Genomic DNA, 12,439 nt, shown 5'->3' on the forward strand with positions numbered 1-12,439 from the left:
ATTTTTTTCACACCAATTATACCATAATTTAAAAACTTAATATCAATATCCAGTCAAAATTGAAAGAACTTTTTCTTATTTTATTATAATGAGATCCAAAGGTCAACTATCAATGGTCCAAAGCAGTTCCTTAGTTGCTTTTGTTTTCCTAACACAACATTGAAAATAAATTTTTGGGAAGGCATTGAAACATGTGTAGGAGTTGATTATTTATTTATTTAAATATTGGCAACTTAGCTGTGATTCATGGAAGATTATATATACATATGTGAAGCTCATGGAAAACATGAACAAAAACAATAGAAGTACATCATTTTATAGTTTTCCCATCTTTTACATCATTAGCTTTGTCCGCCTACCTATTATCAGTTTGAAAGAATGCTGTGTTCTTTGAATTCTATTTCATTATTTCAGGTGTAACGCATAATTGTTTTATTTTTTAATGAACTGCTGATTGATAACACTGAAAACCATATAAAAAATTTTAATTTTCAAGATTGAATGATATTATTAGTGTGCCAATTAGATGTGGTATGTGAGAAGTCAATCATAAGAATTTTTATTAATTTAATGAGTTAAAGAAAGGATTACCTCTATTGTATAGTCTGTAGTTTTATTTCGACTTATTTAACCTTCCTGCGAATTAAATAATGATACCATGTTTTCCTTTTATTACAAGTGCTAGTATTCTTACCTGCGCCCCTTTTGCTTTCCCACATGATCTGTTTCCTCTAGCTAATTTGCATTTTCTTAGATATGAAAGCGGAGATTGATAGATTGAAAAGGATATCATTGACGATTTATGTTTAGAAATAATCTTTTGAAAATCAATTTGAGATGACAGCTTTTGTCATACGCAAAAGCATTCTTAGAATCCAATGATATATGTTTCATTTGGTGAGCTGTATAGAATATAAACAATTAAATGCTTATCTTATATAATAGAACTGAAAAGAGATTTATATTTGAATGATTAATGTTACAAATTCTGAATCCTGTTTTTGGCTCATCGTAATTACTAAATTTAATACTTTTGTTAATATAGATAATGTATATGGAATTTGAATTAAAAGTCAATCTTTCATTTCGAAGTTTTGCGTTTCATTTAGCTAATTCATACAACTTATAACTGATTCGTATCCAAGACTGAATTGTAATCAGCAACTAATAATCGATAAAAGTCTCTATCAGCTGCTAATTTCATCAATCACATTTTGGATTTTTTTTATTAGTTAATAGTTGATTTATATATTTATGCTATGTTTAGACTTCGTTAGCCTCATAAAAATAATTATTAATAAAATTATTTTTTAAAATTAATATTTTTTTTATCATTTTATTTATAGTTATTTAAAAATAATAATTTTCTATTTCGATATTATTTTAAAAATCATTATAATTGATAGCATATAAATATTTACCAGTGACTAATTTGTAACTTACATATAGAATTTTCATAATTATAGGAACTAAATAGATATTTGACATAAAATCCAAAATAGCAATAATACATTTTTCTATTTAGAATCTAAGGAAGATCTTATATATACAGCCTTAATTCTCGTAAGTGGTCTCTAATCAGTTACAATCATTTTATTCCAGAACTTTATAAAAATATTATTTTTGTTTCTTATTTGGCTGAGAGATGAAATCAAATTTATTATTAAATGTTCTTTTTATTTATTTATAAAAAGGCTTTTTATTCCAGTACTCAATACGTTATCCCTCATTTCCTTTTACAAATAAATAAAAAAAAGAGATTTTCACTTTTGATTTTTTGATTATAGTATTTTTAAAAAATAATTTCATTTTTCTAGATACTTTTATGCCATTTGAGGAAAGAAAATTTTTATTTTTCTTATTGTTTCTCAATTTATACTTAATATAAATGTTAAGAGGAAAAACTATAACATCTCTCTTTATTTATAGTAGACAACAGAAATGAACAAATATTGAAATTCATATTGCATTATTAATTGGATTGAGCTATAATCAATTACAACTGCTTTAATTATTCTATTATTAATCAACATTATATTGCCTTTTCAATGTCCTTTTTATTCATTTTTCTAAATAAATATTTTTTTAAAGGAAAAAATGTGTGAAATGGTATTTATCAAAATTGCGTATTTAATAAACAATATAAGAATTCTTGAATAATGAACAACCAACACTATTACTTACTATATAAAAAATTTAGATCTGTATAAAGATCTAAAAAATTATTTGAGAAAAAAATAAACAAAAAAAAAAAAAGGAAAAGGCTCTCACCTATGGCCGCATATGGAAGAAGAAAATAAAGCTTTTAGACTGTGTTTGGTTTGTTATAATGCAATATAATATAATCAAAGATGTAATGTAATGAAAAATGTAATGTAATGAATGGAATTGAAGATTCCATTATTATGTTTGGTAAAGTAATTTAGAAAATTTATGAAATATAATCAACATTCCATTTTTATTTTTATTTGTAAACATGTAATATAATTAGCACACTAAACTACTGACACCTTCGTTGCCGCCACCAGCACCACCACAACTACCACTCTATCACCATCTCTGTCACTGCATTATTATTAATAAAAAAATATTTGAATTAAAAATTATTCATTACATGAAACTATTAAAGACTATTTAGACCTATAAACTATTAAAGACTATTTAGACCTATAAACTATTTGGACTAGAAAATAAAAAAAAAAAAAAAAAAAAAAAGCTGAACAAATGTAATGTAATAAAATAAAAGTTAAAGTCATTGAAATTTTTTTTTTCATAATTTTATATATTTTCATTGAATAAATTAAATTACAATATAAAATTATGGTATTTTGATCGTTTTAGTGATTTTTTATTTTTTTTTCCTTCCTATTCTTATAACAATGCAAAAGAATAACTAATAATGATATGGTGGTGGTGATGGAGAGTTGGTGCTTACAGCGGTGGTTGCGGTAATGGCGATTACGGTGGTAGGTAACGATAGAGCATTGGTTGCAGTGGTGATGGTGATTACTTGAAGTATGTTTCCTTTCAATTTCGCAAAATAAAAAATAAGATTCTCTCTCGAATTTAATATTATTTGGATTTTCTTATGTTTATTTTGAACATGATATTTGATATCTCTTATTTTTTTGAGAATCATTATTTGTTATCAATATTGTATAACAAAATAAAAGGCATTTTATTTTTAAGATGAATATATTATTTTTTATTTTCATATTTATATAAATAATATAAATAATTATTTATTTATACGTGGTGGTAGTGAGAAAGGAGTCTGATCTTGAGAAGGTTAAGTTAGAGCGTTAAAGAATGAGTGTTTAGTTAACATGATCACTAAAAATAGTATGGACACCACAAAAATGATATTTTATTCATTAAATTAAAAAATTTAAAATTAGAGCGCTGTTGTACCTCAACTTGAAATTCATAGTACTAAAAGAAAAAAATTATATTTAGAGTAGAATTAAAACTACCGGTAAATTTTAGATTTTTTTAATGATTTAGCCCTTTCCTCACATAGATTTATTTAGTATATATTACTTTTAATATTTTCAAAATATCCGAAAAAAAATCGAAATTTGATTGATAAAGAAGGAAAGTTGGCTTTTAAAGAGATGGGGTAGATAATAAAATAGATATAAAAATTTTGAAAATATATAAAAAAACCACGTCATCCTAATAATAAAAATGAATATATTTATGTGTACACACGTGAAAGAAATCATATTGCATGGAATAAACTAGCTTTATGTGGGGGAATAATATAATCCCAATGTTCTAAACATGAATAATATTATAATATTAGTTGGTAATGATACCGTTGCTGGTTTATTTAGTTTCTTTTCTTTTTTAAATGATTGTTAGATTCTGAGGAAAACATTTTTTTTCTCAAAATACAATTTTCACCATTGAATTTTTTAAAATTTTCAAAATGTAACCCTCTATTTAAAACTCACAATGTAGCCTTTTTTTTTTTAACTCAGATTGGTTTGTTTTCAAAAAATAATTTGGATGAAAAATACTTTTTAGATTTTTCGATGTTTAGAGTGCTTAAAGAAATTAATAAACAAAAAAAAAAGAAAAATATTTTTCAGACATTGACAAATTTATTATAAATTTATCGATACACATTGTTTAATTTATTAATCATCGATAGCTATCACCATTGATCTCCAGTCACCATCATTCAGTATCACTATCAGTCATCGATGACTATTATATTTTTTCATTTTTTATGTATTTTTCTCATATTTAATAATAAAATTTGAAGTACAAAATTTTTATAATTATAAAAATTATTTATGTTTTATAAGTTAACAAATTAATATTTTTTTAATTAATTTTTAATATTGTAACAAGACAACACAAGTTGAGGTATAAACAAGAGATATACTTTTATACATAAGCAAGAAAAAGAGACATACTTTTGTACGTATAAACAAAACTTTTAACTCTCCCAAATTTTTACCGTTTTAGAGTACAATAACCTATTTTTATATTTATTTTATTAGAATGAAAATTGAATTTTGATAGAAATAATATTTTTATAAAAACTACTTACAAATACAATGGCAAATAAAAATATTTACAAATTTAATATTTGTTATTTTATAGAGTGAGAATGTTGCACTAAAACCATCAATTTAATTAAGTGTTTTTAGTGCAATATAAAAAGTAACGTGTACTCATAAGTAGTTAGTAAAACGTAATGAGAAGAAAATAAAATAATAATTTTTATTTTGTATTCAAACTATCAAATGAATCGGTGGTTTCAATAGAAACTAAAAATTTTAAATTATCAAATGATTTTTCATTAAGCACGATTCATTTGGTGATTTTAATGTCTATGGGATGCAACCACTAGTCAACGAAAAGTACACGATAAAATAATATTTTGTTAAGAATCCACTAAGTTAACCAATGATTTCAGTAAAAATTATTTGTTTACTTTAAGGATTTGTTCACCAAAACACATACATCATCTTAGTGATTTTGGTGCATAAATATTTCAAGCTAAACAATTAAAGTATAAGCTCCCTTAGACAATTATAAATTACCAATAGCAATAAAGTATTAAGAGTTAAACTTGTATTATATTAAAGATATCTTAATAACAAACATATAAAACATTAGTCATATTAATATCTATCCACATATCCTTTTGTACCATATATTGGAGGCATCCTATTATGATGTGGCTTTCAGCATATTGGATATTCTCTAATGCATTGATATTCTTCTCCATGCTGAATATTTATATCGATACTCATGTGACAACTTAAATCATATTTATAAACAGTTGTTGTGGGTTGAGAAAGGTCAAATGAGTCTCTTAATCGAATGTGATCATCATATCAAAGAAACAATGAAATAAGTTACTAGCATGAGATGTAGATTCATCACGTTTGTCAAAAGAGAGCTTATGTTTTACTGCTCACTTTAAAACATTTATACACCAAAACTATCAGATGATATGCGTACACTATTCTCTAGTGTACTTTTACTGACTAGTGGTCATATTTTATATTTGTACTAAAACCACAAAATAAATTGTGTGCCTCAGTGAAAACGTCATTTGATAATTTAAATTAGCGATTTCAATACAAAATAAAAATTGTTATTTATTCATCTGATTAATTTTTATTAACTATTTATTAATATGAATTATTTTTTTATTGTACTAAAACCACTAATTGAATTAATGTTTTTAGTTCTGTTTCAATGACAGGTCCAACATTAAAGTTATAAATAGTTTCAATTTGGCATCATTTTTTAAAAAACTTTTTTAAAAAAAACATTATTTTTGTCAAAAAGCCCAATGAACAAACAATTTTTATCTTATCCAAATATTCAGGAATTTTTTACAAAAATAATGCTGTTGTAAAAACAGTTTACAAAAATGATACTAATTGAAATTATTTACAACTTCGATGACTTTTGACAGAAATAGAGAGAGGGAGATTAATTTTACCACCGTAATAAGCGCGTGACCAATTAAATGCTAAACAGTTCAATTCAAGGAGACAATAAAAGCAATTTTGCTTTAATCTGGTCATCATTCAATCATCAATGCCATCATCATCACCACTTTGAGAGATTCACATGTGCCCATTACACCATTACCCTCTCTCTCTCTCTCTCTCTCTCTCTCTACTTATTATTTACTGTTACAGTGGTAGAAGTATATATATATATATATATACACACACACATATATGTTTGCATGTGCCTGTGAAAAATGAGTGCGCATGTCAGTCCATGCATGTGATTGTAGCCAAGGGATAAAGTAAAAATGAAAACTCAATTTTAAAATTGTCAAGAAGACAGAGTGCATGGCGTAAATATAAAATATGCAAATAGAACAGTGTTTTATTGAGAATCTACGAGGATAACTAATGATTTCAATAAAAAAAATTTATTGTTTTATTTCTTTTGGTTTGGTTTGTTTCAAACGTAATGCTCTGGCTTATGACCCACAAATATTCTTCAAGTTCCACCAAAGAACATAATGAACTAATAATCATTAATAAAACAAATAAAGAGCTAAAAATTCCAAATCGATGGAACCCTTCGACCTAAAATATTGCAAACAACCAAATTTTGCTTACCCAACCAGATCCTGTTTGGCTATTTCTCTTCTTTAAGTCCCTACATTTGATAATAACAGGAGTGAATTCTTCTCATAAGCTTTTACAAGTTTAGTCTAATAAATGTGAACATAAGTAATTTTGGTCCAAACCATAAAAATGGAAAGGGGAAGAAAATTGAACTTACATTTTCTTTAGAGAAAAATGAAAATCTTTATATATAAAAAAAATAGAGAAATATTATTACTGTCTCATTTCTCCATTTCATAATTTTTTATATTTTACATTTTGTTAATCCAAAGGGCAATTAAAAAAAAAATAGTTTACTTAAGATTTTTTTTACGTTGAACTAATATGAAATGGTCTTCCAAAATAATTTTAAGGATACAAAAAGTCAGTGTGACTTCATTATTTGAAATAATAAAAGATAGAGACTTTGTCTCCTCCATTTTTTTTTTTTTAAAAAAAGGAAGAAGAAGAAGAAGAGGAGAAAGAGAGTTTGGCTTCTGATGCGTAGTTTATAATTATTTGTTATTTTATTGCCTCCTTATAGAAAACATATTGACTTGACTGTTTTTTGACATCAAGGAAGAAAGTTCATTTAGGTAAGATTTGAACTAAGATCCTTATTTCCAAATTACGTTTCCTTTACCATTAAGTTAAATCCTTTTCATAATTCCGTTTTTCAATAACTATAACTTTATTTCTTTTTTTAGAAAAAGAAAATTCATTATTTTATTTTTTTATGGAATGAATTTTATTGTTTTGGCCATTAGTGTAATATTCAGTTCAAAAAAAAAATAAATTATTGACTATTATTATTATTTTTTGGTTTATTTTTATTAAAAGTTTGATTCCATTTGGTTTTGGATTTTGATAAATTTTTAATTATTTTATTCGGTCCAGTCCAACGAAAAAAAATAAACTGAAGGATTACAGTACATTGAAAAAAAATAAAGCAAAAAAATGAAATAGAGAGATTAGCTTTAATGTTAACAATATCCGCTCTGGAAATAAGTAAAAATATAGTTTTAATATATATTATAAATATTTTACCAATTAGTACCGATAAGTAATTCAACACTCTTTTTTAAGTGACGTTGAATATTGGATTTTCAGAGATAAATAAATACTCGTTAATTTAAAATATTAAAAATATTTTATTAATTTTAGCTTAGTGGGCTTGGAACACCCATGATGATACTGAAAAAAGTATTAGAAATATTTTGTTAGTTCGATTTTTTTTAAATTATTATTTGATTTAATTGTTTATAAAGTTTGAATCATTCTATTCTTTTACTAATTTTTTTAATTATTCAGTTTTATGAAAATTTAATAATTCAAAATAGATCAATATATGTTGTGGAATTTTGACTTTGGACGAAGAGTTGATGTAATAGGAGTAGATGACTAAAAAGAGTCAGCGGCATTGAGCAGAAAGTCATATATTGACGTAAAATATAATAAATTATATTATCATCTTTGCCATTGCAATGCAACTTCAAAGAAACCGGCAGTCCTCTGTGTTTCTTCTCAACACTCAGGATAAACAAACATTCATTATACCATTTCTATTTCTTTATTATTTTCTTTTTGGAAATAATAATTAAATGTGATCTTAATCTATTTTAATATTATCATAAAGTATCCTGGCTACGTGTCCATTAATCCTGGTTCGCTTTCAGAGATAAAGAGACTGATCCATATGAATTTTCATTGCGGATGATTAAATTTATAACTTAAGTCATAGTGATTAACTTTACAATTATTTTTTACCCTGATTAATTTTACAATTATTTTTTACCACCGAACTACCTTCTTTCACTGTTAATATCGAGAATTGTTAAATTTAGATCTACCAATACTTTTGTTGTAGCATGATATTACTCTTAATGATACAAATTAGGCCAACTATAGTTTCTTTTTTTTTTTTTTTTTAATATAATGTTTTATGTTACCAGTGTAATGATAACTTCATGTATTCTGTTTTAATAATAAATAAATAAATCTTATGGCATTATTTAATTTATTAAAAATGTCATATTTTTGTTTTAAATATTAATAATAAAAAACTGATTGGCTCACTTTTTATAAAAATGTGGAGAGCGATAAATTTTATATTCGTGTCCTTTAAATCAGTGGCAGAGCTAATACTTTTTATTTTCAGGAACAATATATAATTTAAAAAAAAAAGATCAAAGACATAATGGTTAATATAGACAAATATACATATATATATTAAAAATGTTTAAAAAATAAGATTCAACTAACCCTCTTTTTATAAGATAGATCTAATACTGTTATTGTGACATCCTACTGAGTCGAGTCTTTTCATAGAGTCGAGTTGAGTCGGGCCGAACCAAACCCGGTTGGGGTAGAATGGGTTTATAAGTGGACTTACTTGAATGAGAGAAAAAGATCAAAGTATAAGGGTTAGGATTTACTTGCACTAAAAGATCAAGCTTGGGTATTAAGTTGTAACCTGTTGACAATTGAGGTACCATTTAGTAAGTTTTACATAAAATCCCTTGATATTTTGATGGCCTACCCGTGATTATCACTTCACTTTCCCATTTTCATCTTTATCTTCATCTTCTTCATCTCCTTCCTTTCCTTTCCTTTCTCCATCCATTTTCATGGTAGTTAAGCATTAAGGCAACCTCAATTTTCTCCAAGTAAGTCGAATTTCTTGAAACTTTATGTTATTCAACCTCTAATTGAGGTATATTGTAGATAAGTTATAAGAATTCTGATGTGTATAGGAGAAGTGAGTTCAAAGATTATAGAAAAAGGAAGCTAAAGAAGAGCTCAAGCTTTTTGGAGTAAAGGTTTGATATCACTTGGCTTTTATCATTTTCTTTGCATGAGAACTTGTGTGGTGTGTTGATAATGAGACAATATATTGCTTAATGTTGAGTGAGAGGACTGAAAATGGTGAGAAAGCATGGGAGGAAGTGAATAAATGAAGTAGATATTGAGTTATGCTGAAACAGGTTTTGCTGGAAAAAGAACCAGTGACTTCACCTTGATTTTGACCCTATTTAATGATGGAATTAGGAAGTGTCATAGAAGAGTTATTTGTTCCTCTATGTGTTAGCTTTACATGGGTTTTTGAATCACCCAAATCGGAGTTATATATTGAGAGATATGACCAAAAGAGTACAGACTGCGCAGGCTGGAAAACACATCGCGCGCTCGCGAATTTCATTTGCGCGCTCGCGACTTTCACCTGAAAACTCTCTGACTCTCATTTGGTGCTTTACGCGCTCGCGACTTTCATTGCGCGCTCGCGAATTTGGCCTGGGAACTCACTGACTCTCATTTTTGCATCTCGCGCTCGCGACTTTGCAAGGCGCGCTCGCGACTTGTGTTTTCATGCACTTTTGGACTTCATTTTCTATGCAATTGCATTCCTTTGCTCAACTTGTATGCCTCCAATCATTTTAAAACAAAAAGACAACATTAGAACATGTATCAAAACAACATCCAAGCATGCAAATGATATGAAATCAAATAAACATTATGATTTATGAAGTTATGAAACCATTAATATGATGTTGTGTTATACTATTGACATACCAACATTATGCTCCATTGAGGTTAGGTCGAAACCATGTAGATAAGGCTATGTCGCGACATAGGATAGCAGATCTGCACCTCATACAGTTTGGTACTCCGGCTAAAGGCCGTTGAGTGGATATGATTATATATGGGCCATAGCAGCCAAGCATACAGTTTCATCCAGTTTCATACAGTTTTTCTTATCACTTCGGTTTCACTATAACCTTATGGAGCCATACAGATATCTTGACATAACATTGCATGAATCATACAGTATTATAAACAGTAAGAAAGATAATCAAGGTATAATGAAAGTATCATGATATGTGTGCTTAAATGCTTAATTATCTATATGTGTTTACATGCTTATTTCTATATAGGTATGTGCTTACTTGTTTCTTTATAAGTCGAGATATCCACTGAGCTTTATTTGCTCAGCGAGTTACCTGTTTAACTCGCAGGTTTTGAGACTGGACCGTAGAGAGTCAGCTTACAACTGCTGCAGTTCATCTGTAGAAGACTCAGTCTTCAGGGTAGCTACTCATTTGGATGTGTATCTTTTGTCTATCCTTTCCATGGCATGTACAGGGCACACAGTTGGACCCATTCCATTTTGAAACTAGTATCATGTTTTGTAAATATTAAGTACATTATTAATATAAACAGCATCAGCATGATATAAGAGTCTGTATCCATCATTATATCAGCATGACAGGCCATAAAGTCAACCAGTTTGTAGCGTATCGGTTCGGTTCATTCGAGTTTACGGGTGGACCGGGAAGGGATGTTACAGTTATCGGCCACAAGATTTTTACTAATTTTGATGAATCAATGAGATAATTATTCTAATTGTATAGTGCACAGTATTATTTCGACTCATTAAATCTATATATAAACAAAAAATTAATATCTCTAAAGCTCTAGATACTAAATCGTTATTTGGTTAAAGGTATAGGTAAGTAGACAATGAAAGTGTGATTACTAAGAAATACATTGTTTTATTTAGTTAGCATTATCAATATAATTTCTTTTATTCTACTTCCTTTACACATAGGCATTGATAGTGATTCGATTAAACTGGAATTGAATGCAATCAAAATGGTCAAAATTAAAATTAAGCCATAATTAACGATTCAAGATTTCAAACTGTAATCTACATGGGATATTTAAGATTGGTTTAGATTTGAAACCATTAAAAAATAAAATAAAATAAAATAAAATAACATATTTAATTTTTAACTTTTAATATTAATTTCAATTTTACCAAAATAATACCATCCCTTGCTAACGTATATATAACTTATAAATTTTAACTAGAAAAGCAAAAAAAAATTGTTGCTCCTCATTTAAAGGTTTTAATTTAAATTTTGCACACTTTATAATATACTTTTTTTTTTTCATACAAATTATACAACATTCATTTAAAGTTTAATTTTTAAAAAAAAATCTCAAATAAAATAAGAAATCTCCTTCATTTTTTCTCTTTTTTTTTGTATAATATGTTTAATAAATTTTAAATTATTTATTTAATATTTTAATCTTTTATTGATACTATTATTTATTACTATTTTTTATTATTTATTCATATTAGAAAATTAAATAAGGTTAAAAAAATTTTTAAAAATTGTCTTGTTTCGATTTCAAACTGAAAGCGAATTGAATTCGGCGATTTTAAAACCTTTTCTAAACCTATATAAGGGTCGTTCAATTTCGGTTTCATCTTCTTTGAAATCATAATTAGGATTCTAAAATCATAGCCATACCTACTTATACAAAGAAAGTAACTTTTATACGAATGGTTAGGAAAATTACATTTATGTAGTTAAGTGTAATAAATTTATTAATTTATTATAGTATTTAGATATACTTTTAAATTTATCAACTTGAGAGTAGCTTACATTTTAGAAAATTATTTTGTTTGCATATTAAGTACATATAAATTATGATAATCAGATATGGTTAATCTTCTCATGTGCGAGGAATGAGAAGTAATGAGCTGTAGTAATCTGTTTAACTACAAGAATTTTTATCAATTTGATGAGTTCAAAGGAGGGCTATCTCTATTCTATAGCATATCGTGTTATTTCGGCTCATTGGACTTTTTATTAATTAAAAAAACACATATAAATTATATTTGTAAGAAATTTATTTAGAAAATAAACCATTTTCAACCAAACAAAGGCTTCAAAATGGAAGAAAGATTATATCGGACTAAACAAAAAGTCAAATGTCTTAACCTTTCACCTGAGACCAAATCGAAAACGAGTTCTTTCTCTTTCTTTCATCATCAC

The sequence above is a fragment of the Jatropha curcas genome, chromosome 11 (genome assembly GCF_041381405.1).
Source record: "Jatropha curcas cultivar XTBG-Jc1 chromosome 11, XTBG_Jcur_1.0, whole genome shotgun sequence".
In the NCBI taxonomy this organism is placed as follows: domain Eukaryota; kingdom Viridiplantae; phylum Streptophyta; class Magnoliopsida; order Malpighiales; family Euphorbiaceae; genus Jatropha; species Jatropha curcas.